The following is a 7,476-nucleotide window of genomic DNA, read 5'->3' as shown; positions in this document are numbered from 1 at the left end:
TTGTTGAGTTTGTAAGTAGATTAATTAATACGTAATGTACCTACTTACAATATAACACAATATTAATACGTTACATTTGAAATTTACCACGAGCTTTGCGGTGAAGGAAAACATCGTGAGGAAACCTGCACAACAAACCTGCGAAGCAATTCAATGGTGCGTGTGAAGTTTCCAATCCGCACTGGGCCCGCGTGGGATCTATGGCCCAAGCCCACTTCTTCTGAGAGGAGGCCTCTGCCCAGCAGTGGGACGTATATAGGCTGGTATGGATGGGATGGATTAATACGTAAATAATTTGCTACATAATATTAATTCGATTTATATTTATGCATAATTTAATGACTGTGTTTCGTGGACTCATCCGGTCTTCCCTGTTTATAAATATTCTACTCGTAGTTACTGCTATGAAGCTCAAGCTTTTTTCAATTTTAAATTTCATCAAATTTGGTGCAGTGCTTTAGTTGTGCAAACTATTCGTATATTTGTGGCGTTTGGGAAAAGGTACCTTGTTGTCGGTATTGAGTTATTGATATCCGCATAATCTACATACATTTAGCTATCGAACCATGTAAGAAACAATGCATGTAGGTTTAATAGATATTTAAAAAAAATGTTGAACCTCAAAAGCCAAAAAAGGTGATTATGAGAAAATTGAATTCAAACTTATACACCAAATAAAAGTATGTTGTTGTTGGAAGTTACGTAGATAACATGCTATTTGAGGAGTAGAATTTTGTAATTGGACAACTGTTTTCCTATAGTTTACCTTGCCAAATGGCATAAATAAAAAAAGGTTGATGGATTTTTTACTTAATTTCCTATTTATAGTATATTTCCATTGGATTTTATCGAAGGAAAAAATATTATGCGTAATTGGACACTAAATAAGAACTACTCCGTTTTGAATTAACGTTGTATATTAAAAAAATACTTTAACAAAAATAACTTCGTGGTTTACAAATGTAATTAAACAGTCAAAATCAACAAACATTTATATTTAGTACGCTAAAACATAGCCAAATGAGACCAAATTAACTGAACAAATCTTTAAAAACTAGTTTTTTCAGTCTCAAAATTCAAGGTAAAGTTTAGTAAAAAGTTGGTACAATCACTATATATTTTCAAAAAGGTACCTTATCGTCGGTGGTAAAATATTTAGTGATAGTGATATCATTTGAAAACGACTAAATATAACTTACGATTAATTTTAATAGTCTTAATTTAAGAACACTGTAGTATTAAAACTCTTACCAAAAACCTATAATTTTGTCTCAACAACCACTTTATTATGATTAAAGTATTTGAAAAGGTACCTTATTGTCGGACGTAAAATGTTTAGTGACAATAGTTAATAATAAGATCTAAAAAAATGCTTTTGATTTGTAGTTGTAACTATTAACCGTTATTATTAATATTATAAATCAACCTCTAAAGACCAGCAGGTGGTAGGACCTTGTGCAAGGTCCGCCCGGATTGCTACCACCATCTTGCTCGCTAATCCTGCCGTGAAATATCAGTGCTTGCATTGTTGTGTTTCGGCGTGGAGAGTAAGACAGCTGGTGAAATTACTGGCACTAAAGGTATCCCCCCATCTTAGGCCTCTAGGTTGGCAACGCATCTGCAATCCCCCTGGTGTTGCAGGTGTCTATGGGCGTAATCTCTTACCATCAGGTGCCCACTTGCTCGTTTGCCATCCAGTCGAATATAAAAAAAGACAAATTAGCGTTTACTGACGATTTATCGTCAATAAGGGCCTTATCACACTAGCGATTTGCGGGAGAGTTGAAAGCGAGGCAAGCGTGCAGTGAATTCGCTGCGAGCGTGTAACGTTGTCGCTGCTGCGAGCGCGTAGCGAGTTCCCTGCTTTAGCGCCGAAAACGCCATATTGTAGACTTTCGTATAATAATAATAGGGCGACTTCGGCGCTAACGCAGCGAACTCGCAGCGACATCGTTGCGCGCTCGCGGCGATATCGTTGCGTTTTTCTTACCCCGATATTCCCACGGGATAGGGATAAAATCTTGAAATAATAACCGCTGAGCTAGTCATGAAATTTGTTATGTAGGTAGCTGCATGTCTAGAAAAACACATAGACGACTTTTTGACCCGATATTCCCACGGGATACCTAGGGATAAAATCTCGAAACAACAACCACTGGGCTTAGAGCCATGAAATTTGTTATGTAGGTAGCTGCATGTCTAGAAAAACACATTAATGGCTTTTTGACCCGATATTCTTACGGGTTACCTAGGGATAAAATGTCGAAATAACAACCGCTGGGCTTAGAGGCATGATATTTGGTATGTATGTAGCCGGACGTCTGGAATAACACATACGATACTTTTTATCCCGATATTCCCACGGGATAGTTTTGTAACTAAGGGACGCCATACATCACTGTATTATTATTATTTTGTATTTTTTATTTAATTGTATAGGCAATGTAGTACTTATAAATAAGTATTTTATTTGTAATTATTTTAATTTTTGAAAAAATGACTTTCTGCCAAGTTTCTTGCGGCGCATTCTTCTTGGCAATGATCTTTCCGAAAGCGCTGGTAGTTTAATAAATTGACGTGTAAAAGTGCCCATTGCGGCCTATTACTGAATACAAATACAAATACAAATAATTTATTTGTCAAACATAGGTTAAAATAGTACAAATACAAATGTCTTTTAGGTCTTAATAAATGATTTGAATTTGAATTTTGAATTTGAATTTGGATAGGGAACATTTTTGAAATTTCAGCTCTGGGTTTAGAGTCTTGAATTACAGTTATTCACAATACAACCTCAATGAAGACCACAATATAAATTTTGGAAATTTCCAGGGGAATTTTGTAAAATCCCGAAAATTTCAATTGCAACTACCAGACCGAATAGTTTACGCGTGCGAAGCCGCGGGTAAAAGCTAGTAATTATATAAAATACTTAGGTATTATTTTGCATCATGTTTACTACAGGCTGCACATTTATTGTTACGGTCTGGTGCCTTAAGGGCTAAAACTGGGCCTCAAGGGTCTGCGAGCCTACTAAATAGGTACAAAACACGTGTTAACTCGTACGTATCTTTAATCAGACTGCCAAATAGAACATACAAAATTATTCAAAATTGGTAAAAAAGTATAAAAACATAAATTCACATAAAAAAGGTTATATAACATTTATAACTTTCATTGCCATAAGTCTAATAGAAATTAAAGCTTTGTCACTATTGACAGGAGAATCAAAATAAATGTCAAATTGTTGATTAAATAAAATAGTGCTATCGTTCGTATCTTGCAAAAAGCCTTTGAAAATTTTAAAATGACATTAAATAAACAGTGTTTCTTGATATTAAAAGAGGTACGTTTATAATGTAGGTACAAATATTAAGGGTCTGTGCTAGCTGACGCTTGCACGGAGCAGGCGGACGCCTGTTGAACAACAGTACGAGCAGCGCTAACTGCGCGCGTCGCGTGCGTGGGATTGTACCTGCGCCCGCCCGCAGGCTGCGCCCGGGATGCACCCGCGCCAGTAGGCGTAGGCCCTAACAGTTGAGGGAAAAGGTTCTCGAGTGGCGACCAACAAGCGGAAGGCATCGTCGGCAGACCTGGCAGCTCGGTAGGTGGATCGACATCGCGAGTAGGTACATGCACTGCAACAAGTGCAGCAGCCAGTGCAGGTAACAAGTTCTTCATTGAGGCTTTCTAAGAGACGCCATTGTTCAACACTGGACGTCTTCCGGCTTATTATGATGATTACGACATCCATTTCCGTTCTAATATTATAAATATGAAAGTACAAATCTAACGAATTATGTTTTTCCATCATATTTTGTCGGACAAGTACCTATTTATCTTGCTTTCTCAATAACTTATTATTATAAGGTTCTCGAATGACGTCCGCGGACCGGGAGACGAGCTGTCGGTAGGCCTCCAACAAGATGGAGCGACGACCTGGTTAAGATCGCGGGATCGCGGTGGATGCGGAAAGGACAAGACCGGCCTATGTCCAGCAGTGGAAGTCTTGCGGCTGACATAATCTGTCCCACTGCTGAGCAAAGACCTCCCCCGATACTTCTTCTGCTCTCTGTCCGCTGCATACAAGGGCCAGTACTTCAAGAAGTAGTTCAGTTCATCCCGCCAACGCCTTCTAGGTCTGCCAGGTCGCCTTTTCGAGTTGGTGGGCGTCCACTCGGTTACATGGCCAGCCCAGTCCCACTTCAGCTTAGATACCGTTCAACCTACATTAGTGATTGCGTCATGGAGTCAGGGCGGTGTTTTGGATCCGGTCTACGATTCTCAATTAGCTTCAGTAAACTTCAGTAATCTATTTGAGAAAGTATGATAAATAGGTACGAACTTTTCCGACAAAATACAATGGCAAAACATTATCCACTAGCAAGATAAATAGGTACATCTGTGACTCTGTCTGCCTGATACCTCTTCACGCTTAAGCCACTGAATCGATTTACGTTCAATTTGGTATGGAAAAAGCTTTTTAGTCGCGGGCAACAGCTAGTTTATAATATTAGTAGGATTTATTTGAAATATCGTCACGTCAATTCTACTAATAAAGCTGGTGCCTCAAAGAACGATCATTTTTATCTTTTGATAGTCCAGTGGCCCATTTCACGAAGTAACATGTTACAATCTTCAAGCGGTAGTCTCTTTTCAATAGATACTATTAAACAAAGACTACCGCTTGTGAATTGTAACTTGTAGCTTCATTCGCGACCATTCTGCCTCTAACTAATCCAACGGTCCGGTTTTTTTATCGACGGACGCACCACAACTATACGGCGCCGCGCGTCCACAACTTTCTAAAACAAAAACGTCATCTCTTCCGAACTAAGTACATGGTTTTTAATAAAGTGAAAAATTAGACGTATATTAATGTATACTCATTCAATTACCATTTATTATAGAACAACAGAATAATTTACAAAAATTGTGCACAAAATGAAGATCAAACTTATTAAATCGATAAACTATGCCATAATTTCCTAATTTGACTACTATATAATTTTAGTAGGGATCCCTAATTTGTTCTAGGAATAAAATATATAGCCTCTGTTACTCAGGGATGAGAGATCTAATGCTGAAAGAATTTTTGAAGTCGGTGTAGCATTAGTAGGTATTGAATAAGATGGAGATAAAAATAATGTTAGAACTGTTATAACTTGGGTGCGTACCTTGCTATTATTGCTATAGTTGGTTTGTTAATTCTGTAACTTTATTTGTTTTTAATACAACTAAGAACACTATGGATTTTATAACCTGAACTAAACGTTTATATATTTTTTTATTTTATTTAAAAGGCCGCAAAGGTATTACTCGCCCGGGGCACCTAGAACCTCCTAGCCTATATACGTCCCATTGATGGGCACAGGTCACCTCTTGAATACCAAGAGTGCCAGAACATTGAAAATTATAATTTCCTTTGTTTCAGATGTAATCCATGCTGAATAACAGTAAACACCAAAGGAATGAAAATGAAAATTGATCAAGCAGCATTTAAACATAACAAAAAATGTTGAAATACGTGATCTGTCAAAAATCCGTCCGTTCTACACTTGCTTACTCTTACCCTGTGGTATCTCTGTCTCCCTCTAATCCAGTGGCGTATGAAAATTTATCGCCCAGTCAAATAATGCTGTCAGACAAAATACTAACCAACATACAATGCAAGTATACAGTGGTAAAGTACTATGTCAGCTCTCGAGATTTTTAAGAACTTTTTAAGGTAAATAAATAAAATGTCAACTTTTTTAGCCAAGAAGAAAACTGTTGTGACGTTTTACTTACCTCTGCAGTTCTGACAAATGCGATACAGTACCCTTAGTGTAAGTTTTCGGTTACAAAATACGTCTCGATCGCGTTCGCGTTAAAATCTCAATTTGTATGGAAACACGAACAGCGCCTCTAGCGGAACGTTTGCGATGTTCGTGTTTCCATACAAATTGAGATTATAACGCGAACACGATCGAGACGTATTTTGTAACCGAAAACTTACACTGATTTCGTTTTAGCGTGAAGGAGTAACTAACAGACACACAAACTTCCGTATTTATAATATTAGTAGGATGGCAGGAAGTAGGGTAATCACATTATAATTAAGACACAATCCTACTTACTGAAACTTTCCTTTCTGGAGTTTTAACAAATGAACCCTTAACCACCGACGTGAGGTCTCTCAGACCTTAGCAGATATAAAAATGATAAGTAATAATTCGATGCAATCGCGGCGCACAAACTTCTAGTGGCCTTGTACCTTTTCCTGGGAGCCAACCAATGGCCGCCATGTGGTCGACACGTTTGGATGTGTCCTTTGAATTAAGTGTGTTTGACGACCAGATGGCCTAGTGGTTAGAGAACCTGACTACGAAGCTTGAGGTCCCGGGTTCGATTCCCGTGTCGGGGCAGATATTTGTATGAAAAATACGAATGTTTGTTCTCGGGTCTTGGGTGTTTAATATGTATTAAGTATGTATCTATATCTATATAATTATGTATATTTATCCGTTGCTTAGCACCCATAACACAAGCTTTGCTAAACTTACTTGGGGACTAGGTCAATTGGTGTGAATTGTCCCGTGATATTTATTTATTTATTTATGTGAGCATAATACTGGCGACAACGGTCTCAGAGACCGTAGGTAGGTGGTTGCGTAATATTCATACGTGGTCTCCCAGACCGAACGCAGGTGGTTGTGTGTGTTTTATTTGCTAACATTTTTAATATAATTAAATAATATATATAATTTTATTTTTTAGTAAAACATGCTTCCTTGTAACACAGTCACAAAAGGTGGTTATAATAAGTGTCATCATTGAATGCAAGAGACTAATTTGTCTCGAATGTTCGAAAAAAAATATAAAAATTGCCGACAAAAACAGTTTTGCAATTTTATAAAAATAAAATGTTCCTGTAAAATTACTTGGTTAAACATTCAATTTGATGAAACTTTAGTAATAATCTTTATATTATGTTCCTATATTTTGAGATCTCATATCCCCTTTGCAAAAGTAAATTTTATAGTAAGGATAGGAGAAATACTGAATTGTGTTAAGTTTATTCATGAAAAAATCTATCGATTTATTTTGTAATGTTTATTGCAAATAAATAGCATAGACTGTTAAAATTGTATTCATTACTTTTTTAATAAATTTAAACTAAATTTCTATTATTATTGCATATCCTTTAAAACTAGTGGTCTCTTAGACCGCTCATATGTGGTTGTGTTTCTGAAACAGGACGTAGGTAGTTAAGGGTTTAAATAAGTAATGTTCGAAAATCGTAATGACTTAGACCTAAAACGTCATATTCCGCAAGTTTCCAAGTATTTAAATGTACGTTTCTGAATATTAACGAATGATAGAAGCAAGAATTTAGGCATTTTGATGCTGCGACATTTTTCGATTCTGACGTTTTCAGCTAAAATTCATTTGAAACGTCGACGTTTCAAATGAATTTTAGCTGAAAACGTCAGA

This window comes from Choristoneura fumiferana, chromosome 26 (genome assembly GCF_025370935.1).
Source record: "Choristoneura fumiferana chromosome 26, NRCan_CFum_1, whole genome shotgun sequence".
Lineage (NCBI taxonomy): Eukaryota > Metazoa > Arthropoda > Insecta > Lepidoptera > Tortricidae > Choristoneura > Choristoneura fumiferana.
The sequence above is the reverse complement of the archived record's forward strand: the minus strand, read 5'-3'. Positions refer to the sequence as shown.